We start from the raw sequence: 12122 nt of genomic DNA on the forward strand, positions 1-12122 counted from the left end.
CCCCAGAGCGGTTTCCTCCATCACCCCCCCACCGCCACCCACCACCCCACCCAGCTCACACCGGACAGTGCTGAAACAAATATAGTCAATAACACGACACTGTAACCAAGAACATTTTTCACTTTGAAGCCATTGATGCCTGTTCTTTATCTTGTTTTATCTTGTATATATTTATTTAATGTCTTGTTTTTAAATCGTCTTGTCTTAATGTTTTTATACACTTTTTAACTGTTGCTGCTGTACTGATGAGTCACCAACTCAAATTCGTTGTATGTTCGTACAATGACAATAAACATCCTTATCCTTATCCTAAAAGTATGAGACAGAATTATTTTGAACACAATGAAAAAAAACGGTTAATTCCTCAATCAGATATAAAAAGATTTAAAAAACCCACTCCTAACAGCAATCCAAGACACACCGACATTTTGTATACTCAAAAGACATAAACACATTTTTTTGTGGTTACTATCAGAGACTTCATCATTCAGATAACGTATCAAGTATTATGATAGATAAGATGTAACTTTATTCATTGTGAGGGACTGTACAGTAGTTGCAGCACAAAATAGGGAATATATGTAGAGTGTAAATCTACATGATACCAGAAATGCAAACGGGTTAACGGTGTCATAAATATGAGCTGTTTAATGTAAGGTGCAAATCCAACAATGCCAAAAATAAAGCAATTATTGGGAAAGACCACAGATATGTATGAGAAATGGCATATAGCCTTGTATGTACAGTATCAGATCTTAGTTCAGGTGGGTATATGTGATTAATTAGACAGTGGACCAGCTCTTTACCCTTGCAGGGCTGTTGGAGGGGTTATGGGACTCAGGCCATCCAGTCTACATGAGTTTAGTGAACTTGGAAAAGGCTTAAAACTGTGTCCCCCCCTGGAGTCCTGTGGGGGATCTGCGGGAATACAGGGAACCAACTTCGTTGCTACGAGTAATCCGGTCCTATAACAGAAGTAAAAGCTGTGTCCATATAATCTGCACAAAGTCAAACACTTTTCCAGTGGGTGTTGGCCTCCACTAGGGCTGTCCCCAGTTTGGGGATCTCAGAATTGTGTTTCTGTTCTTTGCAGATGATGTGGTTGTGTTGGCTCCTTCATACCGTGATCTTCAGCATGTGCTGGGAGGGTTTGCAGCTAAGTGTGAAGCATTGGGATGAGAGCCAGTACCTCCAAGTCTGAGGCTATGGTTGTGCGTCTTCGCACACGTGGATTTCGCACACCGCTGCCAGGCATATTTCTCTCAAACGTCCGCTCACTGTGCAACAAACTGGACGAACTTCAGCTACTGGTGGGGAAAGACAGAGACTTTTCTTCATCTTCCGTTTTGTGCTTCACTGAGACCTGGCTCTGTGGATCGATAACGGACTCTGCGCTCCAGCTGGCTGGCTTCAGAGCGGATCAGAGCGGATCGCGACACGGAGCTCTCCGGCAAATCAAAAGGTGGAGGAATCTGTTTCTGCTCCAACAGTGGCTGGTGCAACGATGTGACAGTGATTCTACAGCACTGTTCTCCTGATCTGGAATCTTTCATCATTAACTGCAAACCCTTCTACTCCCCTCGTGAGTTTGCTTCATTCATACTGGTCGGTGTTTACATTCCGCCGCAGAGCAACGTGCAGAAAGCACAGCGGTCACTCGCCGAACAGATACTGTGTGTGGAGCGTACCAACCCGGACTCTTTAGTTATTGTCCTTGGTGACTTTAACAAAGGAAACCTCAGCCATGAACTACCCAAATACAGACAGTTTATTAAATGCCCTACCAGAGAGGAGAACATTCTAGACCACTGTCACACAACAATCAGCGGGGCCTATCACCACGTCATGGTCCATCTGATTCCTGCATACAGGCAGAAACTCAAGCTCTGCAAACCTGTGGTGAGGAAATTCAAGAAGTGGACCAGTGAGGCTATGGAGGATCTTCGGGCGTGCTTGGACTGTACAGACTAGGACGTTTTCAGGACTGCTACCAACAGTCTGGATGAGTATGCAGAGGCTGTGACTTCATATATCAGCTTCTGTGAGGACAGCTGTGTTCCATCAAGCACCAGGGTGAGTTACAACAACGACAAACCCTGGTTTACAGCAGAACTCAGACAGCTAAGGCCATGTCCACATTACTCCGTTTTTGCTACGTTTACACTGAGCGGCCACACTACGCCGGAGTTTTGGAGCACCCTAAACGGAGGAGTCTGAAAACTCCCCCGAGGTTGGAGGTGTTTGAGAACTCTGGGGTTGCGTTTGCGTGTGGACGGTCGGATACGGATGTGTTTTGAAAAAATGACGGCCACACCCGTGTTCGCTACTGGATTGGTTCTTAGAAACCATGACGTCTCCGTCCCTGATTTGTCACACTCACTATCACGTGACCCGTACCCGGAAGAAATCGCGATTCATTTCAACATGGATAACTAATTGCAAGCGTTGCTGCTAGCACAACAGCTAGCAGCAGCTAGCAGCTGTTGTGCAGTAAAAGTCTGCATTTCTGTGGAGGAAGCAGCTGTTATTGGAGCGATTAGCAGGCGGTGCTACCAGCGGCGTCATCAGCCCTATGGAGCAGCTCGTTGTTTTTAGATTCTAATGAGAAGACATGCTGCACTAACGTTCTACTTCTTCCGTTTGGTAGCCTTGAGAGACCTTAGTCTGTAAGTATGTATTTATGAAGCATGAAAAGATGTACGTAGATATATTCTATTCGCTCTGTTAGTATAACATTTGTGTTGTATTAAATGCTAATCGCGGTTAGCATTTCTCCATTGGCGGTAATGTTACAATTAGCTTAGAAGCTAGCTAGTCGGACATGTTACATGATGTTCAGAGCTACGACTGAGAACAGACATCATCAACACGGAGGAAACGAGTGAGAGATGTGTGTTGACCACATTGATGGACCCATAATCTAGTAAACGTTTACGTGTAAGTGTTGATTTTAAAGTAAATTTGATGTGAGAGAGAGAGAGAGAAAGACCCGCAGCGCTGTAACTAAGTCTGAAAAATAAAACTTCTAAAACTTTCCACGAACTGTGTCTGTTTGAGTTTATAGAGGAATATTTTAGAGGAAGATGTTAAGTATCAAATACAACCTTTCATTATTAAAGAGTACTTTATTACTCTGTCGTAATTTTTTTAACTAAGCAACCAATCCACTTCCTGTTTACACCGTCACGTGCATGCCCAGTGTACGTTAATGGTCACTGCTGTCCGCCTTCGAAGGTTGCCGTGTGGATGCAGATCAATTCGAGAATGATGCTGAAACGGTCGTGTGGACGGAGATCGTTTCTATTTGACAAATCTGCTTCCAAATAGAAACGGAGTAGAAACGGAGTAGTATGGATGTAGCATAAGACTGCAAAAGGATCAGGCATTTAGGAGTGGGGATAAGGACTTGTATAAAGAGTCAAAGTACAGGTTTAGTAAGGCAGTGAGAGATGCTAAACGACTGTACTCTGAGAAACTGCAACACCAGCTCTCAGCAAATGGCTCTGCTTCTGTCTGGAGAGGCCTCAGACAGATCACCAACTACAAGCCAAAAGCCCCCACTCCATGAACGACCTCCGCCTGGCAGACGAGCTGAACGAGTTCTACTGTCGCTTTGACAGAAAATGGGACAGCCCTGACTCCATCCCCCACAGCTCCATCAACCAGCCCCAGACCACTTGGTTCCCCTCCCCCAGCCCAGCAGGAGCCCATGCCTCTGTACCACCCATCACAGTGTCCCCCCCACCCCCCTCCCCAGTAACGACTCTCTCTATTCGGGAGAGTGACGTCAACAGGCTCTTTAAAAAACAACATGCCAAATACCAGCCTGCTTCAAGGTCTCCACCATCATCCCCGTCCCCAAAAAACTTAATGACTACAGGCCCGTCGCCCTGACCTCTGTGGTCATGAAGTCTTTTGAACGCCTGGTCCTGTCCCACCTAAAAACCCTCACTGACCCACTCCTGGACCCCCTGCAGTTCGCCTACAGAGCCAAGGTCTGTAGACGACGCAGTCAACTTGGCCCTTCATTTCATCCTCCAGCATCTGGACACCCCAGGAACCTATGCCAGGATCCTGTTTGTGGACTTCAGCTCTCCCTTCAACACCATCATCCCGTCTTTGCTGCACGACAAGCTCTCTCAGCTGCACGTGCCCAACTCCACCTGCAAGTGGATCACAGACTTCCTGTCTGACAGGAAGCAGCACGTCAAGCTGGGAAAGCACGTCTCAGCCTCTCGGACCATCAGCACCGGTTCCCCCCAAGGCTGCGTTCTTCCCCTCTGCTCTTCTCCCTGTACACCAACAGCTGCACCTCCAGTCACCAGTCCGTCAAGCTCCTGAAGTTCGCGGATGACACCACCCTCATTGGACTCATCTCTGGTCAGGATGAGTCCGCTTACAGGTGGGAGACTGACTATCTGGTGACCTGGTGCGGTTTGAACAACTTAGAGCTCAATGCTCTGAAGACAGTGGAGATGGTTGTGGATTTCCGGAAGAATGTAGCCCCACCAGCCCCTATCACTCTGTGTGACTCCCCCGTCGACGCGGTGGAGTCCTTCCGCTTCCTGGGCTCGACCATAACCCAGGACCTCAAGCGGGAGCTGAACATCAGCTACATCACAAAGAAGACTCAGCAGAGGATGTACTTCCTGAGGCAGCTGAAGAAATTCAACCTGCCAAAGACAATGTTGGTGCACTTCTACACTGCCATCATTGTGTCCATCCTCTGCTCCGCCATCACAGTCTGGTATGATGCAGCCACTGCCAAGGACAAGGGCAGGCTGCAGCGCATCATTTGCTCTGCCGAGAGGGTGATTGGCTGCAATCTGCCGTCCCTCCAGGACTTGTTCACTTCAAGAACCCTGAAGCGAGCAAGAAGGATTGTAGCCGACCCCTCTCACCCTGGACAAAAACTGTTTGTGCCCCTTCTATCTGGTATGAGGCTGAGGTCCATCAGGACCAAGACCTCACGACACATTAACAGTTTCTTCCCTTCGGCAGTCGGGCTCATTAACAGAGCCCGGGACCCCCACTGACTCCGTCATCCCCAGGACAATTTCCTACCGGTCACTCCCCTGCACATCCCTTCTAGGTTCTTATTTAATTATACTTTTACACTACACTTACATCTCACTTGTTTATAGTCCTATTATCTGTTTGTTTGTGCACTTTATTTTATATTTCACTTTATTTTATATTCCACTTTATTTTATATTCCACTTTATTTTATATTTTACTTTATTTTATATTTTTCTGTAAATTTTAATATGTTTCTACTTTGCACGGTTGATTGTTGTTGATTGTCGTTAAATGTTATGCACCTCCCGTCATGTCAAATTCCTTGTATGTTCAACATACCATGGCAATAAACGGTTCTGATTCTGCATCCCTTGGAATGGGAATGAGTCACCCACAGAAGTGAAGGAGTTCAATTATCTTTGGGTTTTCTTCAGAAGTGAGGGTAAAATGCCACCTGTGGAGTAATGTACATGGTCACAGAGATCCAGTTCAGCAAAAACGAGAACAGCACACCTTAAGTTTTATTTTCTAACTTTTGCTAGCTTTCAAATCAGCAGTGATTTTACTGATGAGAAGCAATATGTGATTATTGTTTTTTGTACTAAGGCAGCTTAACTGTCGTGTAAAAACCCAACAGCTTCACCAAGATGTTACTCAAGCGTTTGGTGGAGTAATTATGTTGATTAATAGTACAGGGAACTGGTTAATGGCATTTTTGATGGAACAGAACTTGGGGAAAACTAAACACATAATAGGTTGATGCTTAACTGGAGCACTGAAAAAAGTTGAGACCAGAATTTGTAGTGTGGGATGCCCGTATTGGGCGTCAGTTTGTAGCTTCATGTCACCGGCCTTCATAGAAAATGAGATATAGCCTGTTGCTGTGTTGTTAGTAGTGTGAACAGAGCATTAAGGTGCTTTAACACCTAACCCGTTTGATTCCTATAAAACAAACTCAGATCTGTTTTCCTGGTTAGTTCATTTCATGTGGGGTGGTGTGAAAGCTTTCAATCAAATCCTGGTGCGGACCTGGTTTGTTTGTGGCACGAAAGCAAATGAACCAACCACATGATTGAATGATAGCAGATATGTGATTTTAGCACTATTTCGAAAGCTAAATTACTAATAAATCTATGTCTATGTCAGGATAAATCTATGTCCATGTCAGGGTGGGTATTTTCCCTAATTAATAGGTCAAAAGATGTTAAAAGTCCTGTTCTTGTATCCGACTCTGTGGAGTCCTTCCGCTTCCTGGGCTCCATCATATCCCAGGACCTCAAGTGGGAGCTGAACATCAGCTCCATCACTAAAAAGGCTCAGCAGAGGACCAAGACCTCACGCCAGACGAATAGCTTCTTCCGGTCCGCAGTCGGGCTCATTAACAGAGCCCGGGTCCCCCACTGACTCTGTCATCCCCAGGACAATTTCCTTCCCTCCCTACTACTCCCCTGCACATCCCTTCATACTTAAATACACTTGTCACTTTTACATAACACTTGTTTACAGTCCTGTTATCTGTTTGTTGTGCACTTTATTTTATATTCTTTTAAATTCTATTGTAAATTTGAATATGTTTCTATTTCTTTCACTGTTGATTGTTGTTTATTGATTAATGTTATTGTCTAATGTTATGCACGTGATTCTGATCACCGGGTCTACTACAGCTCTGGTTGCTGCTGCAGCCTGGGCCGGGAGGATCCACAAAAAATCTCCCCCTGCGGTATACCATCCATAACTTTCAACAGTATTGGTGTATGTTGAAACAAAACACTGTTAAGATGAAGTGGAAAGTTGTTGCTTTCTTCTATTTTTCATTGTTGTCAGAAATGATTAGACTGCAGCTTGCTTGTGTCAGGACATTGTTCCTGGCCCTGACTTCAGTGAAGCATAAAAGGGATTGAGTGTCTTTCTAGAGGAGCAGAGCTGACAACTGATCACCATTTTGTGGTGAGTTGGATTAGGCGTACGGAACTGGTAAACCCAATCATGTAGTTTGGCTGAACTGGGAATGTCTTGCTGAGGCCACTGTCCTCGAGGTCTACCACTCCAACCTTCGAAATAATTCTTTATGCAATCCCGGGGGAGGCAGGTGTTGGGAACGAAAAGGAGCGAGTTTGAGTTATCAGCCTACAAGAAGTGTTGTTTGTGTGGGTCTGCATGCAGTGTGTGTGTAGGGGGGAGAGAACAGCTCAGACAACGTATGATGTAATCTGAAACTTGGCGACGTCTCTCGCGAGCCCACAAGATGGCGCGAGGCTCTAAAATGGCGGTAGACAATAGAGATCTCGTTATCTACACGTATCAGAAGTCGTTAGCGCAACCCCGGAGCTACATTAGCTTAAACCTATATGTGTGTGTTGGTTAGTAAAAGAAGAGAGAAAGCAAACAAAACTAAATAAATCCTCCAAAAACACAATATAATCCTCCCTGCCGCGGTGGAGTAAGGAAGATTGTTCTCATCTACAGAAAAACAGCTGATGACTCTCTGATTCGCACAGCCACGGTTCTGACCTCTGAACTAATGAGAAACAACTTCCGGCCTCACCAGCAGTGAAACATCTCCACACGATTGCAGCAGATACACGGTAACTTCTACACACCATTAACGATCTCGGTCGTTAATCTCGGCGATTTTGAGCATACACACCACGTTATAAAAATGAAACAGTAAGTTAAGCAACACAAACAAAATAATAAACACAATAACCTAACTGCCCAGATTCTTTGCCTTACTATGAGTCGATTTCTTGGCGGTCGATGACGTCCTTCTGAGTCCTTGGCTGACTCAGGTTGCGCGGCTCCATGCGGCGCGGTGATAAAACTCTGTGCGTCAGAGAATTTCTTCGGGGTGTTACGGGAATCCTTACGGCTGAAACAAAGGCGGCTTGGGTGGAGAGGAGAAATGTGCTTCTCTCTCTGAATAATCCGTTTCTTGACTTCTGCAGGAAAATTGTCTGCTTCCTCTTCCAGGATGCGAACAAAAACAAAACAAACAGTCCACTAAATTCGTCCAGCGATTGTAAAAATGTTTAACCTAGGATTTTCCTTTAAAACACAGCAAGGTTGCGTGCCTCCTTTTCCAATGTGAGTCAGATGGGAATGGCCTAGAGGTCAGGCTGAAAGACTGTTTTATGGAAACCGGGCTGGTCCACAGGGCACCTGGGGTGTCTGTGGGCCTTGGCCAATGGGAGGACAGTTTGGATGCTATCTACCCAAATCAGGATGGGTCTTGCCTGCAGAATCGGCAGGCCTAGATCTTTGTGTCAGAGCACATGGTGAAGCCAAGGACATGGTCCCAACACTGGGGATATGGAATTAATCTGGGCAATGTTCATAGCCTGCATTGTGCATGAGGCTGCTAGTAGCTGTGGTCAGAAAATCATCAGTGCCTGTCGTGGCGGCAACCTAAGAATGAAGTAGGCCGTCAAGCTGAACAGGTACAGGTTGTCCAGAAGGTCTGCAGCTGTGGTTTCCAAAGCAAAACCCCGGTTGTGGGAAGAGTTCAGAGAGATTATGGACAGGGACTTCCAGTTGTCCTCAAGAAAGTGCTTGCAAACCGTTAGACAACTCAGGAATGGAAAGCAGAGCTTGGCACAGGCCGTGTTCAGCAGGGGAGGAGTACTGCAGAAACGGACTGGGAATTTTGCCGGGCAGTAGAAAGAGCACTTTAAGGAACTCCTGAACCAGACCAGCATGTCCTCGGTGGAGGAGGCAGAGTTTTAAAACTCCGGGGAATGACCCATCCCTATTCCTGGCAGAGGTTTCTATGGTTGTAAAAAAAAGCTCCTCGTCTGCAGGGCGCCATGGGTAGATGAGTTTCGCCATAAAATGCTGAAAGCTCTGGACATTGTTGGGCTGTCTTGGCTGGCATGCATTTTCAGTGTCACGTGGATGTCAGGGACAGTGCCTGTGGAGTGGCAGACTGAGATGGTGGACAGGGGATGTGCTTTGATTATCTCTGTATCACACTGTTCAGCCTGTTGGGAAAGTTTATCGCAATGTGTTGGAAAGGAAGCTCTGACTCAATGTTAAACCTCAGATACAGAAGGAGCAATGCGGATTCCGACCTGGCCATAGAACAGTGGACCACCTCTTTAACCTTGCAGTTCTCTTGAAGTGGTCAGGTGTGAACGCAGCATAAGGCAAAAGAAAAGGAGATTTGAAAACAATTAAGAACATTCATTGAAACATTAAAAACAGTCATTAAAACACTAAAAAGCAGTGTAAGAAATAAAATTCAGAAGTAAACGAACTCCCCAAATGCATCGCGAATTATTCGCGCGAGTAGATTACATACAAAGTCTATGCACAGACGAGATGAGACTGGCGCTGCGCGAATTTGCGATGGTGCGGCGCGAATTTGTGATGGCGCGGCGCGATTGACGCGAATTCGCGTCAAACGCCAAATCGCCCCAAACGCGCGAGTTGAAATTTTTGAACTTCTGCGAAATATTCTTGTTACGCCCCAGCGCGATAGCCTATCAGCGTTGAGATGCTCCTCCTGTCATCACTGACGTCCTGCCGTTGTTGAATCAGGAAATAAATACTGTGGCCCTCTGTGTTCACCCAGAGCTCTACGATCAAATCGGCATCATTACGGAGTTATTTCGGAGTCTCTTTTTGTCGGTTTATTCCCGTTAAATCACAGCCAAATCAAGTTATTTTGTGTTCATACAGCTATAGTAAACAGCGACGTGTGGCTTGCTAGACACAGTGAATAAACCTCGATACTATGTTATCAACCCAGACATGACAGTGTTTAGTTTCCCGGGATATCTGTGACTTCCACACCACGTACTAAGCAGAAATAGAGGTTATTTTTCCATGGTTAATGGCGGACAGTTGAACGGCTTTCAGGGCGATAGCCTCTCCGGCACATCCAGCACGAATGAACACAAATGGTCCCCGGCATTTTGACCGGCGGCGCGGATGACTCCAATACGCGGCGCGATAAATTCGCGACGCGTTTGGTGTGAACGCACCATTATGGTTTGATGCTGTTAATGGTTTTATGTGAAGCACTTTGAATTGCCTTGTTGTTGAAATGTGCTATACAAATAAACTTGCCTTGCCTTTGTCCATCAAGTCAACATGTGTATTGTAGACTTGGAGAAAGCTTACAACTATGTCCCTCTTGGAGTCCTGTGGGGGATACTGTGGGAATATCGGGCACCGGGGTCGTTGCTACGAGCCATCTGGTCCTTGTATGCCATAAATTCTCACCAATCCTGTTTGTGATTTTCAGGGACAAGATCTTAATTGTCTTCCCATACTCTTGCTCATGCCGCTCCCTCTCCCACACAGATCAATGCTCCAGCCTTGCCAGAGAGCCGTTGCACTGATCAGGGATCAAATAAAACACTACAACAGCTCAATGCACCTTTTGTATGATCGTATGTTTTAACATCGCTTTATGTGGAGCTGCTTTTTTCTCAGTGCAACTTCAAATTACAGGTTTCAACCCCAATTCTGTACCGACACCGTGACTCACATTATCAAGCCTCTTCTCCCACTTTTGCGCCATGAGCTTTGTGCAGTGCATGGAAGTACTAAAGGGAGTTGGAAAGCCCATTTTAAAGTCAGCAAATACTAGCAAGTTGCTTGCACTAGTCTTTGTGCTATCATGAAAAAAGGTGTCTTTAAAGTCCCTGTGTCTATGATATAAACATTTCTGACATTGGGGTTCCTTTCGATGTCAATCTCACAATGTCAAGACCTATCGCTTTAAAGCTGCACCAATCACCATTTCTATATTATCAATGGATCAAAAGAGATTCTGGTGTGATAGCTGTATGGATTGTATTCAAATTAATTTGAGCAAGCTACACATTAGTTTGAATTTGTTCAAACTTAACTTGTAACCAACAGTCGACATGGGTACGTCAACTCTCAACCCAAACCTGGAGCCAGCAGGAAGGGGGAAGGATGACATTTACACAGTGTGGGCAGCATCAGGGGCGTTTCTAGGATTCAAAGAAAGGGGGGGCTTAGCCCCAAGGGGAGTGGCATGTTTGCGCGCGTAGTGCACGGCAATTTTTTTTGGGGCCCATTTGGGGCCACGGATATCCATTGTTTCAGACAGTTCATAGATTGGTTCAATCAGAAAGAGTGTGATTTTGCTCTGTAGTTTTGCTTGCATTCAGTATATGATAACACAAGAGACCAAATTTGAGGTCATAGTGAAATTTGACAGCACAAATATGAACTTTTCTCAAATAAAGAGAGAAATAATTTTCCTGCTTGTAAAGGAAAGACGGATAAACTAGCTTTCATATCCGCGTCACTCCCAAATCCTAATTCTTAAAGGGGCCGCACACAATGGATGGAGAATGGACCGGACAGTGTCAACTTTATATCGTTAAGTATGATGATGGCTATTGGATTGTAATTTGAAGGGGGAGAAAACATACAAACCAGAACGCACGCACATATGTAGCATGTTAGAGTTATAAATAACTTGTCCATGTGAGAAACAATAGTTTAATTTAATGACATCACCAAAATAAAAAAAATAATATATATATATATACATATATATATATATATATATACATATATATATATATATATATATATATATATATATACATATATATATATATATATATATATATATATATACATATATATATATATATATATATATATATATACATATAAAGCCAATAATGCCAAATTATTTGGGGGGGCTGAAGAACATTTTAGGGGGGCTTCTCAATAACTTTTTTATGTTTACCGTGTTCTTATCTCCAGGTGACTGTACGCATTTGGTGTATTCATGTTAAGAACAAATATGGAACGTTAAAATCATGCCTGTATATGAAAATGATGCATACATTTATACAATACTTATTACAATCATGAAGCCTAATAGGAATGCCTACACATTATGCTTTGTATGTGTGATGGCTGCAGCTACTAGCCAAACCATCAACCAGGCATCGTGAAGGACATAGTAACATGTTTCCCAGTTCTTTTGTTTAACATCATTATACAAGACATAAAGACACTTGTTTTGGCCCACTTTATTTTTCTGGATTGAGTGCACGCAATCAAGTAAAATTGAGTTAAGGTTAAGGTAAAAGTGTTAACAACTTTCCTGT

The sequence above is a fragment of the Anarhichas minor genome, unplaced genomic scaffold (assembly GCF_050575085.1).
Source record: "Anarhichas minor isolate MPS153535 unplaced genomic scaffold, ASM5057508v1 ptg000136l, whole genome shotgun sequence".
NCBI lineage: Eukaryota > Metazoa > Chordata > Actinopteri > Perciformes > Anarhichadidae > Anarhichas > Anarhichas minor.